Raw genomic sequence first — 22,270 nt, 5'->3', positions numbered from 1 at the left:
GACTCCATTTATATGACAATCTCAAAAAGACAAAATTATAGTGATGGAGAACAGCTCAGTGGTTGCCTGGTATTAGGGCTGTCAGTGGTGCAGTATGGGGTTTACTGTAAAGGGGATGGCATAAGGGAGTTTTTTGGGAGTGATGAAACGGTTCTGTATGCTGATTATGGTGCTGGTTGCATGATTCTATAGATGTGCTAAGTCACAGAACTGTATATCAAAAGAAAAAAGTCAATTTTACTTTATAATTTCTTTATATATACATATTTTTAGGTGAGGGAAAAAAGTCAGAGAAGTGGGGAACCAGCAAAGGAGATGAGAAAAAGCTACCAAGGAGTTAGGAGAAAAACTAAGAGTGCATATCCTGGAAGCCTAGTGAAGAAAGTGAATCAAGAATGAGCGAATAGGGAAACGGACTTTGGCCCAGTGGTCAGGGCGTCCGTCTACCATATGGGAGGTCCGCGGCTCAAACCCTGGGCCTCGGCCTCCTTGACCCGTGTGGACCTGGCCATGCGCAGCGCTGATGCGCGCAAGGAGTGCCGTGCCACGCAAGGGTGTCCCCCGCGTGGGGGAGCCCCACGCGATAGGAGTGCGCCCGTGAGGAAAGCCGCCCAGCGTGAAAAGAAAGAGCAGCCTGCCCAGGAATGGCGCCGCCCACACTTCCTGTGCGCCGCTGACGACAACAGAAGCGGACAAAGAAACAAGACGCAGCAAATAGACACCAAGAACAGACAACCAGGGGAGGGGGGGAAATTAAATAAATAAATAAATCTTAAAAAAAAAAAAAAAAAGAATGAGGGAATAATCAACTGTATCAAACACTGCTGATAGTCAAGTAGGATAAGGACTGAGATATGACCAATAGCAATGCAGGCAGCATTGGTGACTGTGATGACAATAGACTGGAATAGTATGGATTAACACTGGTTGAAATCAGTTTAAGAGAAAATAGGAGGAAAGAAATTGGAGGTAACAAGTATACACAACTTCTGAAGTTTTGCTACAAAGGATAGCAAGAGCCTCAGCAGACTTGCAACTCCTGCCATCTGGTTTATTGGACTTATCCTGGCCAGCTAAAAGGGAGGTGAAGAAGGTCAACCACCACACCAGGGAGCCAAGAGCACCTACAACTGCAAGCAGGAGAACTGCATCCATCATCCACGTGGAATCTAAGCCACCTCTTGATAAACCATCCCAGGGTCCACAGGCTGGAGGAATAGAGTATGGATTAGAGTGGACTTACTGATATTCTACTATGGAACTATTGTGATTAGTAATGGAAGAAATTGTAGCATTGATCTGGAGAAAGTGGCCACGGTAGCTGCTGAGGGTAGGGAGAGGGAAGAAGAGATATGATGTAGGGGCATGTGCAAGCTGCACCTCAACAGCCAGAAGCCACAGACCAAACTGCTTGTTCTGCACCAGGCCATGGCCGTCGTCCTCAACTTGGAGCAGCAAGTGTGAGAACGCAACCTGTATCCCAAAACGGCCTGCCTGAAGCGCCCAGAAGAGGAGAAGGTGTCCGGCATAGTCAGGGACCCCCAGGTGGCCCTGTCGGCCACCCACGCAGGCCTGAGCAACTCTCACAAGGCCGCGGGGCGCCTCTGAGGTCCCGGCCACCCCGGCCCCTACGGATGGATCCTGAGCTGCTGGCCCCGGCCCAGGCCACAAGGAGCAGCTGTTTTCAAAAGCCAACGAGGAAATTCCCACTTCGAAAAGAAAACAAACAAACACCTTAAGTATGAACGGCAGAGAGTTGCTACATATCAGTCGGGGAGACGCTGTGCTGAAGCCACTCCTGCCACCGAGCTGCCAGCAAATCGTGCCTACGCTCAATATTTTTTTTTAAGGAAAATAAAAAAACACTAGTCATGAAGTGGGTTTTTTTAACATAGAATAAGATTAGCAGAACGACGCCTCAGTGGGAACAATGCCTCAGTCTTTTTTTTTCCTGAGCTTTTTTTGCATATATTTTGTAAGCAACAAAACGTTTTGTATTTAAAAAAAAAAAAAAAAGCAAAAAAAAAAACATGGAGTTGTCCTGGGCGGGACTGCAGGGACAGATGCTGGACACTGCATGTCCTGCCATGGCCCACTGGGTGGACTGGGGGAGAGTGTAAACTACAATGTAAACCACTATCTATGTGGTGTAGCAGTGCTCCAAAATGTATTCACCAAATGCAATGAATGTGCCACAATGATGAAAGAGGTTGTTGATGTGGGAGGAATGGGGTGAGGGGGGTGGGGAGTATATGGGGACTTCATATTTTTAATGTAACACTTTTTAAAAAAAAGAAGGAAAAAAAAGACAATAGCTGATAGAAAGTTAAGAAAAAATTCTTTTTATTAGGGAAGTTGTAGGTATACAAAAAAGTCATGTGGAAAACAGAGAGTTCCCATATACCCCCCCTTTTTTTTTGAGGTAATGGGGGCCAGGGATTGAACCTGGGACCTCATATGTGAGAAGCTGGCACTCAACTACTGAGCCACATCAACTTCCCTGAGTTGGTTTTTTCATTTGTTTTGTTTGTTGTTTTTGTTTTTTTAGAAGGTACCAGGAACTGAAACTGGGACCTCCCATGTAGGAGGCGGGCACTCAACCGCTTGAGCCACATCTGTCCCCCCACCATTATTAACAACTTGCATTAGTGTGCTACAGTTGTTACAACTGATAAAAGAATATTACTATAATTGTACTAATAACTATAGTTCATGGTTTACATTACGGGTTATAGTTTGTGTTGTAAAATCAAGAAAATATTTTTAAGAGGTAAGAAATAAAAGTATGTGTTATATGTCAATGGGAATATACAATAGAGAATGAAAAGTTGATGATGCATTCCAAATTATTTTGTACATAGCTTTTTATCAGCACTTATACTGTAACTATTTGTATGCACATATACATACCATAAGAAAAGTCTGGAAATAAAGGCAATTATACATAACATCATCAAGGACTTCTTTAACCTGTAAAAAAATAAAAATAGCTATGTCTAGTTTTATAGACACCAAACACACACACACACACACAACAATTGCACTTATACATGAACCAATTGTGAGCTCCTTGAGGACAATTATGTCTTACTCATATGTTTAGTCCTTATACCTAGCAGAGTGTGTGGCATATAATAGGTATTCAATTAAAAATACGTGCTAAATGATTATAGTACCTCATAAATCAGTTAGACTTTTTTTTTTAAAAAGACTCCTTATCTCCATTGGCCAGTTCTATAATAAACCACCTTGCTTTCCAATGAAGAGCCTTTATAGCACAAACTCCCAGATTTCCCTGCCCACTCGTACCTATCACATGACCAGCCATGGTCTTACAGATCTCCTATTACCAATGAACCTAGCTTAATTCTTCTGAGTTTCCACTGCTGGAAAATACAGTCCTTTTATTATAAATATCAAGTCCCAATGGGCACAGATGACATGTTCTGGATAACAATGGTACCATCTTTTATAAAAAAAGATTATCAGCTTCAAAATGGGCTAAATATTATATCCAAAAACCATTTTGAAAGTGGGAAATCTTAATTCAAAAGATGACTAAACTTCTATGTAGATAATAGTTTAGAAGAAACGCCCTAACAAATCAAGAAAAAACTTTCCTATGAAACCCCCTCCAATTACTTACAAAGATAAAAATAAATATATATTGCAAATTGCTATCTTCACTAGTAGATGTGCAGTTACCATAGGAAAGGTTTCTGCTTGTAGAATAACTGTGCATTCAAAAACAGTTCTAATAAAGGTCTCCAATCTGTTCCACTATTAATCAAGTGGTTTACACATACAGAAAAAAAAAAAGGAAAAGAAAAAGAAAATCAGATGTATAAACCATGGAAAGAAAAAAATGCCTCACAAGACATCTCTTACTTTTATCCATTCCAAAAATCCCTTCTTCTTATACATCTCTTTTCTCACCCGCCCCCCCCCAAAAAAAGGATCCTTGCTAAAACCCACAAAAACCCTTAGGCCCCTCTCAAGCATGCAAATGTAATTTTCTACACAGCCAACACACTCCCATTTTAATGAACTCCAAAAACAATCTGCAAATGCCCACAGAAGAGAAAAGAGGAAAATTGCAATGAAAGAAAATACAAACAGAGAGATGTGGGGGAGGGTCAAGACGAATATTGCAAGTCCAGAGTTGAAACAGACATAAAAGATAATGAAGGTGAAGGGATTGTAATCAAACAAAACAGTTTACAGGCTGCCATTTCATACAAATTGGAGTCAGAGAAATATATGAATATTCACTTGAATAAAAATTATTCATTATAGGAGTGGTCCTTCAAGTGAAAAGGTCCCTGTCAAGGCCCAATGTGCCTGTCATTCTTTGTTCCATTTTGTACTTTAAAAAAACGAAACAAAAAACAAAACAAAAAAATATTGTGTATAGATTATAAAGGAAAAAACTGTTATATATGCACCTACCCCTAAAGCAGTCAAGAGCTGGAAGAGTAAGTTTCTTCATGATATAACAAAATGCTATGTCAAAATTAGACATTCAAAGAGTGCTAATAAATGACAAGAGGCACTTCAATCAGTCACATGATTCAGGATCCCTCCAGATGCGCATTATGATTCAAATTTGACGGTAAACAGAGCAGGCCATAGGGTAGGGTGGGAGGACTTGAAGAAAAACATAATGGAGGAAAGGTCGTTAAAATGAAAACTGTCTTTTTGCCTCACAATTTGAAGAGAAGTCTTATTGAAACAAAAATAGCTTTAAACCAATTTAGGCTGAAATAATTACAACATTCTACAACCTAATCTCCTAATGATGAATAGAATTATTCTCCCTGCTTTAGGATCAAATTGGTTCAGCTCTACACTTGCCTGGCACCACGCTGTGAAGTATTTCCTTTAATATATAACCAATCAAAGATGTATTCAGGCTTTTGTGAAATCCAAAGCATTGCTAACTGCATATCCTAGAGAATCATGAAGTTTCTCTAAGAGGAGCAGACAAAGCCATATACAGTGATAGCCTCCTTTGGATAGCTAATGTTCAGTGACCCCTCCTTTCTCAAAGCTAGACTTTGAATCCTTTTGTAATACACCAAATACAGAAACTTTTTTTATGGTATTTGTTCAATAATACAGATACTTATTTTTTTCTCTGTTCAATTTGTATCAACATATAAGATCACAGCTGCTTAGGGGTAAGACAAAAGAGAACAAAGTCTTTTCAAAAGACATAATTTTGTTGCAAACACAATAAAATAATCTATAAGAACATAACTGGAAATTAATACAACTTTATCAGACTTAATAAATGTCATCGACTGAATGTACAATTCAGCATAAATCTTTAAAAGATGAAAATGTTCGTATAAGGCATACATAAACACTACACCACTGATAAATTTATGATTTATAGGTGAAAGTAATTTTACATAATGGTTCACATGTTACATAGCACTATCTATATAAATAAGAGACTTAACATATAGCCTTTTAAAACCGTCCTTAATATGGCCTGTGCATAAATTCAAACTTATTCTATATCCAAGTATGCCTAGTTCCCAGAAAGCCAATTGAGAGGTATAAGCTCTATAGGCTTTGGAAATTCAGGGAGAATGCAAACTATATGTGTTAATTCAAGCTTACCTGGAATGTGGAAAGTATGTGTTAATTCAAGCTTACCTGGAATGTGGGGGATATGTGTTACTGCAAGACCTATCTGGTACTCAGATAAAACACTTGAAACTCTAAGAAACTAACAAAAAAGGTCCTTTTGCATATAAGCACCATTTGACTCCCCACTCCTACATCCTTTGTATAAAAGGGACCCAAAAATTCTATTCAGGTCTCAGTTTTTTATTAGGATGGGAGTCTGCTGAGCCTGGCCGGTTGTTAATAAGTCTTCCTTCTCAGCTTCTTGTGTCCTGGCCTTCAATACCGTGTACACCCGACTTCTCTCTGACACAACATCCTAACGAAATGCATTAAGGTGACCAATTTAAATCAAGAATGAAAGAACAGAAAAAAAGGATGAAAGAACATATGTAATAGTATTACATGAATTAAATCTTGCTTTCATTTATTTAGAGCAGGTTCATTGGCCAGGGCCCCCAAATGGGTATAAAGAACACAAACAGAACTAAATATTTGTTTATATTGAAAAAAATGTACCTTTGTAGTAAATTTATTTCAAGTATGCCACATTCTTTTCAAAATAATACTTTATTTTCCCTAAAAATTATATTAAAACAAAAAACACTTAATAAGTTTTAGACCATAGAAAAGCTGCTATATTTTTTAAAGTAGGATTTATATAGTGTATAAACATTATATGCTATATGTTCTGGGAGGAAGAGGGAGAGAGAAAGTACCAAGTAGAATAAGATCATTGGCTATGGTAAAAATAATACTGAAAGTCAAAGAACACCATTTAAAACTGACAAACCATATAGTAAAAGGTTAAAAAAAAAAAAGATAATTGTGAACATGATAAAAGGTATACATACAAGCATAACCATTAGAACAACAACAACAAGACCTTCCTACATACCAAAAGAAATTTTAAAAGAATTGCAAAGACACGAGAAAGAGAGAAAGAAACCCAGGAAATACAACATAATACAGACAATAATTAAAATATAAAACAATACAGGCGGACTTGGCCCAGTGGTTAGGGCGTCCGCCTACCACATGGGAGGTCCGCGATTCAAACCCCGGGCCTCCTTGACCCGTGTGCCGCTGGCCCATGCACAGTGCTGATGCGCGCAAGGAGTGTCATACCACGCCACACAGGAGTGTCATGCCACGCCATGCAGGAGTGCCATGCCACGCAGGGGTGTCCCCCGCATAGGGGAGCCCCACACACAAGGAGTGCGCCCCGTAAGGAGACCCGCCCAGCGCAAAAGAAAGTGCAGCCTGCCCAAGAATGGAGCACACACGGAGAGCTGACACAAGTTGCCACAACAAAAAAGAAACACAGATTCCCAGTGCCACTGATAAGGATAGAAGCAGTCACAGAAGAACACACAGCAAATGGACACAAAGAGCAGACAACCGGGGTGGGGGGAAGGGGAGAGAAAGAAATAAATAAATCGTTAAAAAAAACACAACATCAACAAAAACCTAATAATAGGAAGCTTTAACATACCTTCGTAATAACATAGGTGGAATGGACAAAAAATAAAGATATAGGAAATATAAACAATGTAATCAATAAAGTAGATCTTATGGATATCTATCAAACACTACCATCTGATAAAAGAGAACATATCTTCTACTCAAGTGCATATGGTATGTTCACCAAAAACTTGATCAGAAAATATCAGTTAAGTTCCATAAAGAAGAAATATTTCAACATGATAAAAGTACTGTGATAATGTAGAAGGTTCTTGTTCTTAGGAGAGGCATGCTCAAGTATTTAGAAGTCAAGTGTCATGGTATCTGCAACTTACTTTCAAAGAGTTCAGTTTTAAAAAAAGGACATATGTATGTGTTTGTGAGGAGAATGGAAAGAGAGAGGGAAGAAACAGAGTACACTATCAAATAAGGCAAAATGTTCACAACTGGTGAATCTACATGACAAGTGCGCCAGAGGTTCATTGTATTATTCTGCCATTTTTTCTATAGGTTGGAAATTTTTCTGATTAAAAAGTTTTGGAAGAAATATGTTCTGCTTTAGTACCGTGGAAATCATTGGTGACCTTTGTGAGAGCCATTTTGGAGGAGTAATGGGGCCATACCTAGATTAAAGAAGGTTAAAGTATAAATGAGGGGTGATAAAATTGAGAAAGTAATTCTTTTTTCTTCTTTCATAAGTTTATTTAGTATCAGGCAAGAGGTGACTTTGCTTAACACTACAGAGCATTTCAAGACTTGAATTACAAAAGAATACCACATTATTTGCACTTGTAATTGGTTTCCCTTTGTATGCATGTTGGCAAGAGGAAAAAAACCAGCATATGGCTGAAAGATAAAGTAACTAAATTCTACACAAATCTTTAAAATGAAAGGTGAGACTTACATTAAAAGAATGGATTAACATATTTAGTAAATCTTTTTTTATTGAACACTAATAAATCATTTTTTCCCTTTTGATGACCTATTTTTCATATACAGACTGGAAATAACAAAATTTTACATTTCTTTTTTTTTTTTATTCCTGCCCAGGCTTTAACAAAGTAGTTTTGAGTTCCATCCATTCAGATTTTAAGCATTTTGATTTATTTAAAGGGGAGTGTTCATAGAGAAAAAATTACTTTGAACAATATGCAGGACTGGTAGATACTGGCTATTTCACAATATTAGACAGTACAATCAGTATCCGCCATATGGTTGGTCTCAGCAGACTCCCTTCATTGTCCTTGTGAATTAAAGTAGGTTAAGGTATAAATGAGGGGTGATAAAATTGAGAAAGTGAATACAGGCAATTCTTCTGAAATGCCTGGCTAGGAGCGGAAGGAGAGGTATTGGTTTGAGGGAGGTCGAGGTGTAGGGAAGGGTTTTAAAATTTGTTTTTCTGGATAAGAGAATCTTGCATTTGTTTAAAACAACCCCCCAAAAGGATTTGGTAGGAACAGAAATACTGAGGATACGTGAAGCATACGTGAAGCTGTTCCTTCCATGTCAACAGAATTTAAAACAAACAAACAAAAAGAATACAATCATCTCAACAGACACACAAAAAAGCATTTGACAAAATTCAATACCCTCTTGATAAAAAACACTCAGAAAACTAAAAATAGAAGGGAACTTCCTCAACCCGATGAAGGACATCAATGAAAAACCCACAGCTAACATACTTCATGGTAAAAGACTGGATGATTCCCCCCTAAGATAAGAACAAGACAACAATGTCCACTCTCATATTTCTATTCAACATAGTATGGAGGTTTTAGCCAGTTACTTAGAAAATAAAATAAAATAACGACATCCAGATTGAAAAGGAAGAAGTAAAACTACCTGTTTGCAGATGACATTATCTTGTACATAGAAAACCTAAGGAATCCACACAAAATCTATTAGAACTAATAAATGAGTTCAGCAGGGTTGAGGAACAAGATCAATATACAAAAATCATTGTACTTCTATACACTTGCAATGAATAATTCAAAACGTAATTCTAAAATTCCTCTTAAAATAGCATCAAAAAGAATAAAATGCTTAGGAATAAATTTAACAAAAGAAAAGAAAAACTTATACTCTGAAAAGTATAAAACATTGTTGAAGTGTTTATGGATTATAAGACTTATCATTGTTCATTGGATTGGAAGACTTAACATTGTTAAGAAGGCAATACTCCCGAAATTAATCTATAGATTCTATGCAATTCCTATCAAAATCCCAGCTGGTCTTTTGTAGAATTTGACAAGCTGATCCTAAAATTCATGGGGAAACTTCTTGGGATGCAGAATAGCCAAAACAATCTTGAAAAACAAGAATAAAGTTGGAAGCTTCATACATCATGATTTCAAAGCTTACTATAAAGCAACAGTAATCAAAGACAGTATGCTACTGGAAGAAGGATAGACACACAGATCAAAGGAATAAAATACATTGTCCAGAAATAAGCCCATACATCGAGAATAAACTGATTTTAGACAAGGGTACCAGGACCATCCAATGAGGCAAGAATAGTCCTTTCAACAATGGCTCTGGGATCATTGGATAGCCACATGCAAAAGGATGAAATTGGACCCCTTTCTGATGCCATACACAAAAATTAACTCAAAATGGATCAAACACCTAAATGTAAAAGATAAAACCATAAAACTCTTAGAAGAAAGCATAGAGAGAAATCTTTGTGACCTTTGATTTCACAATGGATTCTTAGATATGACACCAAAAGCACAAGAAAATATAGATAAATTAGACTTCCTCAAAATTAAAAGCTTTAGGGAGCAGAGGTGGCTCAAGTGATTGGGGTCTTCCTCCCACATGGGAGGTCCCGGGTTCAGTTCCCCGTACAGCTTTTAAAAAAGAGAGAGAGCAGACAGCAAGAGCAAACAATGGGGAGTGGAGGAGGGGAGAGGGGAGAAATAAATTAATCTTTAAAAAAATAAAAACAAAAAAAATTTTTTTAATTAAAAGCTTTTGTGATTCAAAGGACACTGTCAAAAAAGTGAAAAGACAACTGAGGGATTGGGGGGAAATATCTGCAAATCATATATATGATAAGGGACTTTATATAGACTATATAAAGAATTCTTAACAAAAATGGGCAAAATACCAGAACACCTATTTCTCCAAAGAAGAAATAAAAATGGCTAATAACCACATAAAACATGATCAACATCACTAGTCATTAGGGAAATGTTAATCAAAACCACAAGATGACACTTCATACCTACTAGGATTATTAAAACAGAAAAGAGAGTAACAGATATTGACAAGGATTTGGAGAAATTTGAATCCTTATACATTGTGGTAGGAAAATAAAATGGTATAACCGCTTTCGGGAAGTTTAGCAGTTTCTTGAAAAAGCTAAATATACAGTTATTATAGGACCCAGTATTTCCACACCTAAGTATTTACACAAGAGAAATGAAAGCATATGTCCACACAAAATCTTGCACACAAATATTCATGGCAGCGTTATTCATAATAACCAAAAAGTGGAAACCCATATGTTCATCAATTGATAAAGAAATTAAATATGGTATAGCTAATATAGTAGAATATTATTCAGCCATAAAAAGGAATGAAGTACTCATACATGTTATAACATGGATGAATTTTGAAAATAATATGCTAAGTCAAAGAAGCCAGTCACAGAAAGACCATATATTATACAAGTCCATTTATATAAAATATCTAAAATAAGCAAATCTATTGAAACAGAAAATAGATCAGTGCTGCTTAGGGCTGAGGGGAGAATGGGAGTACTGTAGAGTGAGTGCTAAATGGAATGGGTTTCTTTTGAGGTGATAAAAATGTTAAAAGTTGATTGTGGTAATGATTGCACAACTCTGTGAATATACTAAAAAATTTTTGAAATGTACACTTTAAATGGGCGAACTGTATGTTAAATAATTATACCTCCATAAAGCAGTTATCAAAAGAAAAGCATGGGGAGGTGGACATGGCTCAATCAGTTGGGCTCCCGTCCACCATGTGGGAGGCCCAGGGTGACATCCAGGGCCTCGTTGTGAAGGCAGGCTGGCCCACACCTGTGGGCAGTTGATGGCCCAAGCCTGCAGGGAGCTATGGGGAGTTGACCACCCATCCCACAGTGAGCTGGCATGGTGGGGTGACACAGCAAAGGGAGACAAGCAGACAGGGGGAGCACACAGCGGGTGGACACAGAGAGCAGACAGCGAGCAAGCAGCGTGTGGGGGGGGGGGGGATAAATTTTAAAAAACAAAATAAAAGCATGCTGAGAAATAATTTATATACAATGCACAAATCTTAAGTACATTGTTTGACAAGTTTTGATAATACATCAGTACAACTCAAATGCCTATTAAGATATAAAGCATTACCATTACTCCTAATACTCCTTTACAATCAACTCCCTCAAGAAGCAACCATTGTTCTGATTTTTTATTTAACCATTAATCAGTTTTTACAGTTTTAGAAGTTCATATAATGGAATCACATAGTATGTGATCTTTTGAGTAAGACTTTTTCAGTCATCATCATATTTTTGAGATATATCCATTTGTTGCATTTACCAGTAGTTCATTCCTTTTTATTGGTGACTGATATCCATTGTATAATATACCACTTTTTTCAGTCATTTTGTACAACTAGGCTGTTTCTAGTTTAGGGTTATTATAACAAAGGTTGGTATAAACATTCTGTATAAGTTTTTGCTGGCCTTGTTGACATAAGCTTTCATTTATCTTGGGTAAATATTTAGGAATGAAATTTCTGGATCATTGGATAGGTATATGTAGACATTTTTTCCAAAGTGGTTGTATCATTTTACACTACCAAGGACAATGTATGAGAATTCTGATTGTTCTTCATCCTTGCCAACATTTGGTATGGTTAGGATTCTTAATTTCAGTCATTCTGATGGGGATGTAGTACTATCTCATTGTGCGTTTTTTGGTTTTTTTTTAATTAATTTATTTATTTCTCTCCCCTCCCCCCGTTGTCTGATCTCTGTGTCCATTTGCTATGTATTCTTCTGTGTCTGCTTGTATTCTCATCAGGCAGCACTGGGGATCTCTGTCTCTTTTTGTTGTGTCAGCTCTCCGCATGTGTGGCATTATGGGTGGGTTACAGTTTCGCGCAGGGCAGCTCTCCTTGTGCAGGGGCCACTCCTTGCATGAAGGGCACCCTTACGTGGGGGCGTCCCACATGGGCCGCCACTCCTTGCCTGCAGTGCACCACATGAGCCAGGAGGCCCTGGGTATGGAACCCTTGGACCTCCTATATGGTAGGCGGAAACTCTATCTGTTGAGCCACGTCCACTTCCCTCTTATTGTGGTTTTAATTCACACTTCCCTGGCAATTAATGATGTTGAGTTTTTTCATGTGTTTATTAGCCATTTGTATATAATATTTAGTGAAGTATCTGTTCACATCTTTTGCCCAATTTTTTGCCTTTTTATTATTGAGTTATAAAAGTGCTTTATATGTCTTGATAACAGTTTTTTGTCAGATACATGTTTGGCAAAGTTTATCTCCAAGGAGACTTGAATACTTAGTTTTTAAGTAATGTTACAGAACTCTTTTCTTTGAAATCAAATAGGCTTGGAGTTAAATCCTGGCTCTACATATAATAGCTGTGAGAATTTGAGTAAGGTATTTAATTTTTCTAGGCATTTTTCTGCATCTGTAATATAGAGATAATAGCTTTATAGGCTTGTTGTGATGATCTAGACAATGGATTTTGATGTGTCTGGCATGTAAGAGGTTCTCAATAAATGTTAGTTCCATTCTCTTCTGATTTTAGTTCTATGATAATATGGTAGTTGTGCCTTAAAATAGCTGAACTGCAATTCTTAAACTGCAAAACTTAATAAAAATTTGAATTTTTACAATGGTAAAAATCACTGCAATAGTAGACACTATAGAGAATTAGGGCTCTTGGGAAGAGATTAATGTATCTTTCTTTTATTCTAGTTTAATAACATGAAAAATAAGGCTGAAACTAAAAGCAGACAAATCAAATGAAATTCAGCTGGAGGTGAAATTGAAAAGAAAAGGCTGAAGAATTAAAATGTGTTAACAGTCATCTGCCATGGTGCAAAGAAAATTTAAATGACATTTTGCTATTGCAAACACAGTTGTACTGAATCCTAACTATACCAGAGTCAGCCTATCTAGTCTCTTACAAAGATTCCCATAAAAAATAGGTTTAGGGAAGCAGATTTGGGGCTCGATGGATAGAGCACCTGCCTACCACATGGGAGGTCCAGGGTTCAAACCCAGGGCCTCCTTGATCTGTGTGCAGCTGGCCCATGCACAGTGCTGATGTGCGCGGGGAGTGCTGTGCCATGGAGGGGTGCCCCCACATTGGGGAGCCACACACACAAGGAGTGCACCCTGTAAGGAGAGCTGGCCAGCGCGAAAGAAAGTGCAGCCTGCCCAGGAATGGTGCCGCACACATGGAAAGCTGACACAACAAGATGACACAACAAAAAGAAACACAGATTCCCGTGCCGCTGACAACAACAGAACCAGACAAAGAAGAAGACTCAGCAAATAGACACAGAGAACAGACAACTGGTGGGGGAAGGGGAGAGAAATAAATTAAAAAATAAATCTTAAAAAAAAAAAAAGAACACAGCGAATGGACACAGGGAGCAGACAACTGAGGGGGGGTGAGAAAAAAAATAGGTTTAATCCAAAAATATTTTAGTAAAATAACTTCAACATGTTAATAATACATTAAGAGTTACAGTACTAATGTATTATAAGCTATAATGATAATTTATTATGAGATATACAATAAAGAATTTACCTTATTGTTTTCTGTGCCTATATTTATTTGTTGCTATTTTAAAACTTCAGGTTCTAGATCCAAATTCTGTTCCCTTTATTTCCTGGCCAAGTTACTAACTTCTCTAAGCTCATTTATTTCATTTGTACAATGAGAATAATAATATTATCTATCTCATATCCTTACTGTGAGGATTAAATGAGATAAACTTTTAAAGCCCTGACACAGTGTATTTAGCATATAGTAAATTCTCAGTAAATATTATTTATTATTGTCATTGTTCAATTACATTGGTCAAATTTCTTTTAATTATCTATGACTAGTTTGGGCTTCACATTTCCCAGTTTGGAGAAGTTATTGAGATATGATTATGCATTTGTTAAACTGGTAATCATTGTTAGAGATTATATGCTTTGCATCCTTCAGACCTCAGATTAGATGTCACTTTCTCAGAGAGATCTACTCTCCAAGGCAGATTCCTCATGTAAGTTTTAATTTCTAACATGGCAAATATCAAGAGAGATGACCCACATAAACAAATGCATTGTGGTAGACCGCATAATTTTTAACAATGGAAAGGGGTCCTGAGACCAAAATGTTTGAAACTGATATAAGACATAAAAGGATGGAAGGGTTTTTGTGAGTTTTGGGTTTTTTTTGCCCCACACAGGTGTTTTTAAGTTTTTTTAGTTTTGAAAATAGGAATATTTCATATTAAAAATATGGCTTCACTTTTTTTAAAAAATCAGAAAATCTGACAACCCTGAGCCAGATTTCCACATGGCAATACTCAGTTGGAGTCAAGGAGAAGACACCTAGATAAAACAGGGCATACGTGATTTGCCATTTCCACTGTATAACACTGGCCCTACCCAATCCAACTGCACTCATTTACCTTACTTGCTTTGCTCCCCATAAACAAATTAAGTTTGTGCTACCTACTTTATAAGATAAAGCCCAAACTCCTTAGAAAGTTACACAAGACCTTTGATAATGTGAGTTCAAGGTAATTTTCCACTCTCAGTTACCAATTCTCTTTTGCCCTCACTTCACACACAAGCTCATCAGTCCTCAAACACACCATGTTCTTTTACATATTCGTTTATACTTCCAAGCTGTAAATAATAGTTTCCTCTGCTTGGAATGTCCTCCCCACATCCATTTCCCTATGCCTCCAGTATCTGAAGAACTATTTTACTCCTCCTTTAAAACCCAAACATATAAAATGGGGAAACATATCATCTCATCTAAATAAGATAATGCATGTAAACACCTAGAGGCACACTGAATATGGTAAGCTCTCAAAAAAAAAAAGTCCTTACAACAATGCTAAAAGGTAGGTATTATTACGCCATCTTAAAGACAAGGATCCTGTTGCTTAAAAAGGTAAGTAACTTACTCAAGACCGAAGAGCTAGTAAATGACAGTTAGAAATTGAACTCCAGTCCCTCTAATTCTATGGCCATGCTATTAATTACTTATACTGTCTCTCATTCAAATTCAAAAGCATAGAGATGCCAAGTTTAATTTCCTAATATATTTCACGTCACTTTGTTTTTTTAAAGATTTATTTATTTATTTCTCTCCCCTTCCCCCCACCCCGGTTGTCTGTTCTCTGTGTCTATTTGCTGCGCATTCTTTGTCCACTTCTGTTGTTGTCAGCGGAACAGGAATCTGTGTTTCTTTTTGTTGCGTCATCTTGTTGTGTCATCTCTCCGTGTGTGCGGCACCATTCCTGGGCAGGCTGCACTTTCTTTCGTGCTGGGAGGCTCTCCTTACGGGGCGCACTCCTTGCGCATGGGGCTTCCCTACGGGGGGGACACCCCTGCGTGGCACAGCACTCCTTGAGTGCATCAGCACTGTGGGTGGACCAGCTGCACATGGGTCAAGGAGGCCCGGGGTTTGAACCGCGGACCTCCCATGTGGTGGACGGATGCCCTAACCACTGGGCCAAGTCCACCACCTCATGTCACTTTTATATTCAGGTACCTCCATCAATTTCCAACTATCAACAAATTGAAGCCATTCAACCTTTGTATCCCTAATTGGCTACCACAGTTCAGCCCATAATAGAAGCTTAACATATAATCTCAACTAATTCGCATGTTATTGAAAGTGTAGCAGTTTGAAACTGGGTGGACTCCAGAAAATCATGTCCTTAGAGCTAATCCATTCCTGTGCATGTAAACCTTTTGCATGTGGGACCTTTTGATTAAGTTACCTCAGTTAAGGGCCTTTGGTTAGACTGTATGACCCCTAGTGGGTCTTTTTTTTTTTTAAAGATTTATTTTATTTATTTCTCTCCCCTTCCTGCCCCAGATGACTGTTCTCTGTGTCCATTTGCTGTGTGTTCTTCTTTTTGTCTGCTTCTGTTGTTGTCAGCAGCTCGGGAATCTGTATTTCTTTTTGTTGCATCATCTTGCTGCGTCAACTCTCCGTGTGTGCGGCGCCATTCCTGGGCAGGCTGCACTTTATTTCGCGCTGGGCGGCTCTCCTTACTGGGTGCACTCCTTGCTGTGGGGCTCCCCCACGCGGGGGACACCCCTGAGTGGCAGGGCACTTCTGCATGGCAGGGTACTCCTGCATGGCAGGGCACTCCTGTGTGGCAGGGCACTCCTTGTGTGCATCAGCACTGCACATGGGCCAGATCCACATGGGTCAGGAGGCCCAGGGTTTGAACTGAGGACCTCCCATGTGGTAGATGGATGCCCTATCCACTGGACCAAGTCCTCTTCCCCCTAGTGGGTCTTAATCCTCTCACTGCAGTCCTTTATAAACATGGGAATAAAAAGCCATAGACACAGAAAGAAGGTCATAGAGACAGAATGAAGTCTCCATAAGTTGAAATCACTGACCCCAGTAGAGAGAAAGGCCACAGATGGAGCAGCCCAAAGCGGAAGGCAATGACGTCCAGCAGAGAGGGGAGAGAGGAGCGGACTGGCATTGTGCCTGACATGTGCCTGATCGCCAACATCTGCAGCTTGGTGAGACAGCATCTCTGATGATGCCTTGATTTGAACACTTTCAAGGCCTCAGAACTGTGAGCTTTAAACTAATAAATCCCACTGTAAAAGCCAATTCATTTCTGGTATATTGCTCCCAGCAGCTTTTAGCAAACTAAAACAAAATGAACAAATAAACAAATGAGAAAACTTCTATTATACTGATAATCTGTGTTAGATGGTAGGATTCGAATACTTTCTTTAGCATTTTCCACATCACCTATTTTAGTGCACAGTATGCACTAAAAAACAAACTTACCAAAACCTATAATAAACCTGCAAGACTAGCAATAATGAAATATCATCCTAATTTATTTATCTTCCCATAGGTAGTATTATTCCCTTACATTAGTGAAATACTAAAATTCAGCACCATCTGTGTGTGTGTGTACACATATATATATGTTTGTAGGTATAAACTGTTATTTTCATTCATTTTAAAGATAAAAGTTCTAAAAAATTGTGAAGGTTACAGAATAACACATATCAGCCTATTTATATAAAATTGTATTTATGTATCTCTGTATCTATATACTGAGGAAGCTCTTGGGCAAGATGTCTAGATAACTTTTAACTTTTTCTCTGAACTTTATATATTGTTATAATTTATAAATGAGCACACAATTTTTGAAAAACAAAAAGCTATTTAAGCTATTTTAAGAAATAAATCTTTTTGAATTCTCAGCAGTAAGTGAGATTAATCATATTCCCTCCCACCTCTCTAAATATATTCTGAAAGAATCTCATTTGGGAAATAAATATTAAAGTTCTAAGAATAGGTAACTACATAAATTTAAGAAAGACCCACAATATACTCAAACTAACGTCCTGAAAGAATCTTATTAAATAAAAATTATTTAATAATTTCTTATTAATTAAAAATATTGAATACCAATATTCAGCACAGTACTGAATTTACTTCCTTTCATATGATTATGGAAAAGTAATTACATTTATCTCATAATACAGAAATCATATATTTTTCACATCTACTTTAGAAAATGCATGTTTTTAAAAAGGATATATTTATAGAACTAAGAAATTTCAATAAAAGATTTATTTAAATTGTTATATCAGTAACTGAAAAATGCTGCCAGCACTAATCAGTGTTCGTTTCCAGAATGGCCCATATTACTCCACATAAATTTTCAATTCCCTAAAATCAAGCTCTCTAAAAAAGTTAATAAAATGCCAACTATATTCTTCCTATTGGCTTTTCAACAAGCTCTAGCTCTATACCACAGCAATTAAAACTCGAAAAATTAATTTTACTTCAAAGGATTAGTGTATGGTGTTTCTTTGTTACAAGGTCAGAAAATCAGTTGAATTTAAATTGTCTACAATGGCAAGTATCTAACAAAGATTAATTTGAAACAGAAACTGTCTCTGAAACCAAAGCCCATTGTACAGTTTCACAGCTATATCGACCATGGGAAAACCTCTCTTGTTGCGGCTCTGTTGACAACAATGCTTCTTTCAGATATACTTTTTTATTAATTTTTCTCCCCTTCCCCCTCCATTGTCTGCTCTGTGTCCATTCATTGCGTGTTCTTCTGTGCCTGCTTGCACTATCTGGCGGCACCAGGAAACTCCATCTCTTTTTTGCTGCATCATCTTGAGACGTCAGCTTTCCATGTGTGCGACACCACTCCTGGGTGCGCTGTGCTTTTCTCACGCAGGGCAGCTCTCCTTACAGGGCTCACTCCTTGCGCCTGGGGCACCCCTACCATGGCAGGGCACTCGTTGCATGCGGCAGCACTGCGCATGGACCAGCTTACCACACAGGTCAGGAGGCCCTGGGGATCCAACCCTGGACCCTCCATTTGGTAGACAGACACTATCAGTTGAGCCACATCTGCTTCCCTTCTTTCAGATATTGTTCAGCCAATTTTTGTAAGATAAAAGGTCATATCATATCCCATAATCCCATAAGAAACGCAAAAGTATTATTATAATAAAATAATACATGACCTAAGGGACTTTGTGAGAATGATTATTAACCAATACGATAAAGAAAAATGCTAAAAGGGAATACTATATGGGACATAACACCACTGTAATAAGACTTTAGAAGAAATTTAATGAATTGGCCATCAAATTATTTTATCAAAATTTTTACACAATTATTTGTAACTACAATTTCTATAACCATACAAAAGAAAAAATATCTGAGATTTAAATGAGGCTGTTCAAATAATAGTTCACTTTTATTGACACACCTCCTACTTTAAATAAAAAATTATAAACTCATTATATGAACTTTTCAGCCTAAAAATTTTAACTAAAATATTTCCAAATCCACAATGTCCAAAATGCAGGGGAACTCTATTAATATCATAAGAATGCTTATAGTTGTGATTCAGATGTAAAATTCAAAATAAAGGAAAAGTGATATGTTCAGCACCAAAATGGTAACCCCAAATGGTTGCGAAACTAACCAAACAGGGTTCTGGTTGAGGGTTGCCCTATATTTTCTTTTTACCTTTTTTTATTAGAGAGGTTGTAGGTTTACAGAAAAATTATGCATAAAATACAGAGTTCTCATATACCACTCTATCATTAACACCTTGCATTAGTGTGGTACATTTGTTAAAATTCATGAAAGAACATTTTAATAATTGTGCTATTAACTATAGTCCATTGTTTACAATAGGATTCATTGTGTTGTATGGTCCTATGCAGTTTTTTTGGTATTTTTTTTTATTCTAGCAACATTTATATAACCTAAAATTTCCCCTTTTTAATCACATTCACATATATAATCCAGTGCTGTTAATTACATTCCTATACTTTGTTTTGACCATATTTATTGAGCAAATATTAATGTTGTATTTTCCTCCCAAAAAATTTAACATGCAAATAAAAGAGATAAAATACCAACTTCAGTTGGTAATAATATATATATATACTGAGTAAAGGCAACATTATAATAGCTGAAGAATATATTCCCAAACTAATACTAGAAATACATTCTTATTGGAATAAGCTGAAATGAACAAAATATGTTTTTTTAAAATGAAATATTTTACTATACTGAAAACTGGAAAAAATTGCTAATTTGCATTTGTTAACTATTTATTTTCCAACATGATAATGAACAAACTGTTATCATTGGTAGTTCTGCAGTAAATTAGTTACACATGACTTTGGACAAGGCCCTACTAATATCAATACAAAACTTTATATTTTAACAAGTATTAATACTTCAGATACATTATCTCCTCCAGCTGAACTCTTAAGGGAAAAAATCCTCCCATAAAAGGAGTTAAATTTAGCTGCACACCTTTCTCCCCCACAGAATGTTATTGTAGTCTCCCAGGACCTCCAGGATTGCAGGGTTTAGGGCAGTTTCCAAATGAACCACATATGTAGAATACAACTATCATTCAAATAATTCTTAGTACTCATTTTAAGAATTATTTGAATGATAGCTGTAGTTTTATGTGGAAGAACTTTTATCATTGCTATAAAAGCAGTGGCCACCAGCAGTTCTGAAGGGAGGGAGAAGGAAGAATAGGTGTAACATTGGGGCATTTTGAGGACATTAGAATTGTCCTGCATGACATTGCAATGACAGATACAGGCCATTACACAGTTTGTCATAACCTACAAAATTGTGCAAAGCAGAGTGTAAACTATAATGTAACCTACAGTCCATGGTTAGTAGCAGTGCTTCAATATGTGTTCGTCAACTGTAACAAATGTACCATACTAATGAAAGATGTTACTAATGTGGGAAAGTGTGGGAGGGGAAGGGAGTAGGACCTATGGGAATCCCTGATATTTTTTATGTTTTTATGTAACATTTATATAACCCAAAGTTCCTTGAAAAAAAAAAAAAGAACACAGGCAAAAAAAAAAAAGAGTTTTATAAAACCACTCCTCAATTAAACTTTCAAATGTTATGCTTCTTTCCTTCCTTTATTAAAACCTATGGCTTTTTAACAAATTACATAACTAAAGGTAAACAAATAACATAACTAAAGGTAAACTAAAAATATCTAAATTACTAAGGATAGATCATAAAGTTAAACACAGAAAAGATGAATAAAACCAATAATGTACCTCCCATTCATGAAATCACTTGTCTTGTTTTTTAAATCTATACTGCAAAGTGAATTATTTCCTTGCGTTAAAAATTATGACCATCACCAAGTTTTAAAATTTTGTACTAGAGAAAAGGTTAATTTTATATAAATACACAACAGATCCATAATATATGAGTCAAATATAATTGGCTCAACATTGGAGTTATTGCTCTGGTAAAAGACCAGCTAGCTAGTTTAAAAAGAAAGTTTGTGCATTAAAAATGTGATATATCATGGAAAGCAAAAATGGGCATTATCAAAGGTAATAAAGATTTACCGGGAAACGGACTTTGGCCCAGTGGTTAGGGCGTCCGTCTACCATATGGGAGGTCCGCGGTTCAAACCCCGGGCCTCCTCGACCCGTGTGGAGCTGGCCATGCGCAGTGCTGATGCGCGCAAGGAGTGCCGTGCCACACAAGGGTGTCCCCCGCGTGGGGGAGCCCCCACGCGCAAGGAGTGCGCCCGTGAGGAAAGCCGCCCAGCGTGAAAAGAAAGTACAGCCTGCCCAGGAATGGCGCCGCCCACACTTCCTGTGCCGCTGACGACAACAGAAGCGGACAAAGAAACAAAAGCAGACAAAGAAACAAGACACAACAAATAGACACCAAGAACAGACAACCAGGGGAGGGGGGGAAATTAAATAAATAAATAAATCTTTAAAAAAAAAAAAAAAAAGATTTACCTACCACACATTATGTCTGAATTTTTTTATTTACAGACAGGAAATGTTAAGTATATAATTAACTTAGTTCACTGATTTTTTAATCTTCTTAATCACTCTTTAGGACTTTTTCATTTAATTTTCATTGTGCATTACTGAATATAACAGCATAGAGATTAAGATCTTGGACACAGAAGCCAGACTAGCTGTGTGAACTTGGGCAATTTTCCTACCTGAGCCTCATTTCCTAATCTATAAAACTGGCATAATAACAGTACATACCTCAAAAGACTGTTGTAAGGATTAAATAAATTATGTTTAAGTACTACACACAGTGCCTGGTAAATAGTAAATTCTCCTTAAGTGTTAGCTAGTGATATTATTGTTATTGCTGTTATTATTCAAATTTAAAAAGTGAAGTTAAATGAAATGCCAGTATATTACAAAGCTTTAAAAGTTAGATTTTTTCAAATTTGCAGAAAAATTGAAAGTAAGTTTCAAAAAAACTTTTTTCTGAACCATTTGAGAATAAGTTGTCAACATATATCACCCTGAATGCATTTATGAGTATTTCCTGAAAACAAAGATATTTTCCAAAATAACCAAAAAAAAAAAAAAAAAAAATTTAAAATCAGAAAATTAACAG

At 37.1% G+C, this 22,270-nt stretch overlaps 1 protein-coding gene across 2 annotated transcripts in view; it reads right to left on the bottom strand.

The window, feature by feature from the left end:
• ZSWIM5 (zinc finger SWIM-type containing 5) overlaps window positions 1-22,270 on the bottom strand; it is a 281,381-nt gene that overhangs the window by 237,460 nt on the left and 21,651 nt on the right. Inside the window, exons 1-2 of one of the 2 annotated variants that reach the window (XM_071217489.1) lie at window positions 4,450-4,520; window positions 2,911-2,970 (exon numbers count right to left, since the gene is read on the bottom strand). The exons of the other annotated variant lie outside the window; for it this stretch is intronic. The gene's annotated coding sequence lies outside the window, so the exon portion shown is untranslated. Of the gene's footprint in view, window positions 1-2,910; window positions 2,971-4,449; window positions 4,521-22,270 lie in introns of those variants that run through there. 2 annotated transcript variants of the gene reach the window in all.

Source organism: Dasypus novemcinctus, chromosome 9, assembly GCF_030445035.2.
Source record: "Dasypus novemcinctus isolate mDasNov1 chromosome 9, mDasNov1.1.hap2, whole genome shotgun sequence".
Taxonomy (NCBI): Eukaryota; Metazoa; Chordata; class Mammalia; order Cingulata; family Dasypodidae; genus Dasypus; species Dasypus novemcinctus.
Note: the sequence above shows the minus strand (reverse complement) of the source record. Positions and strands in the feature narration are given on the sequence as shown.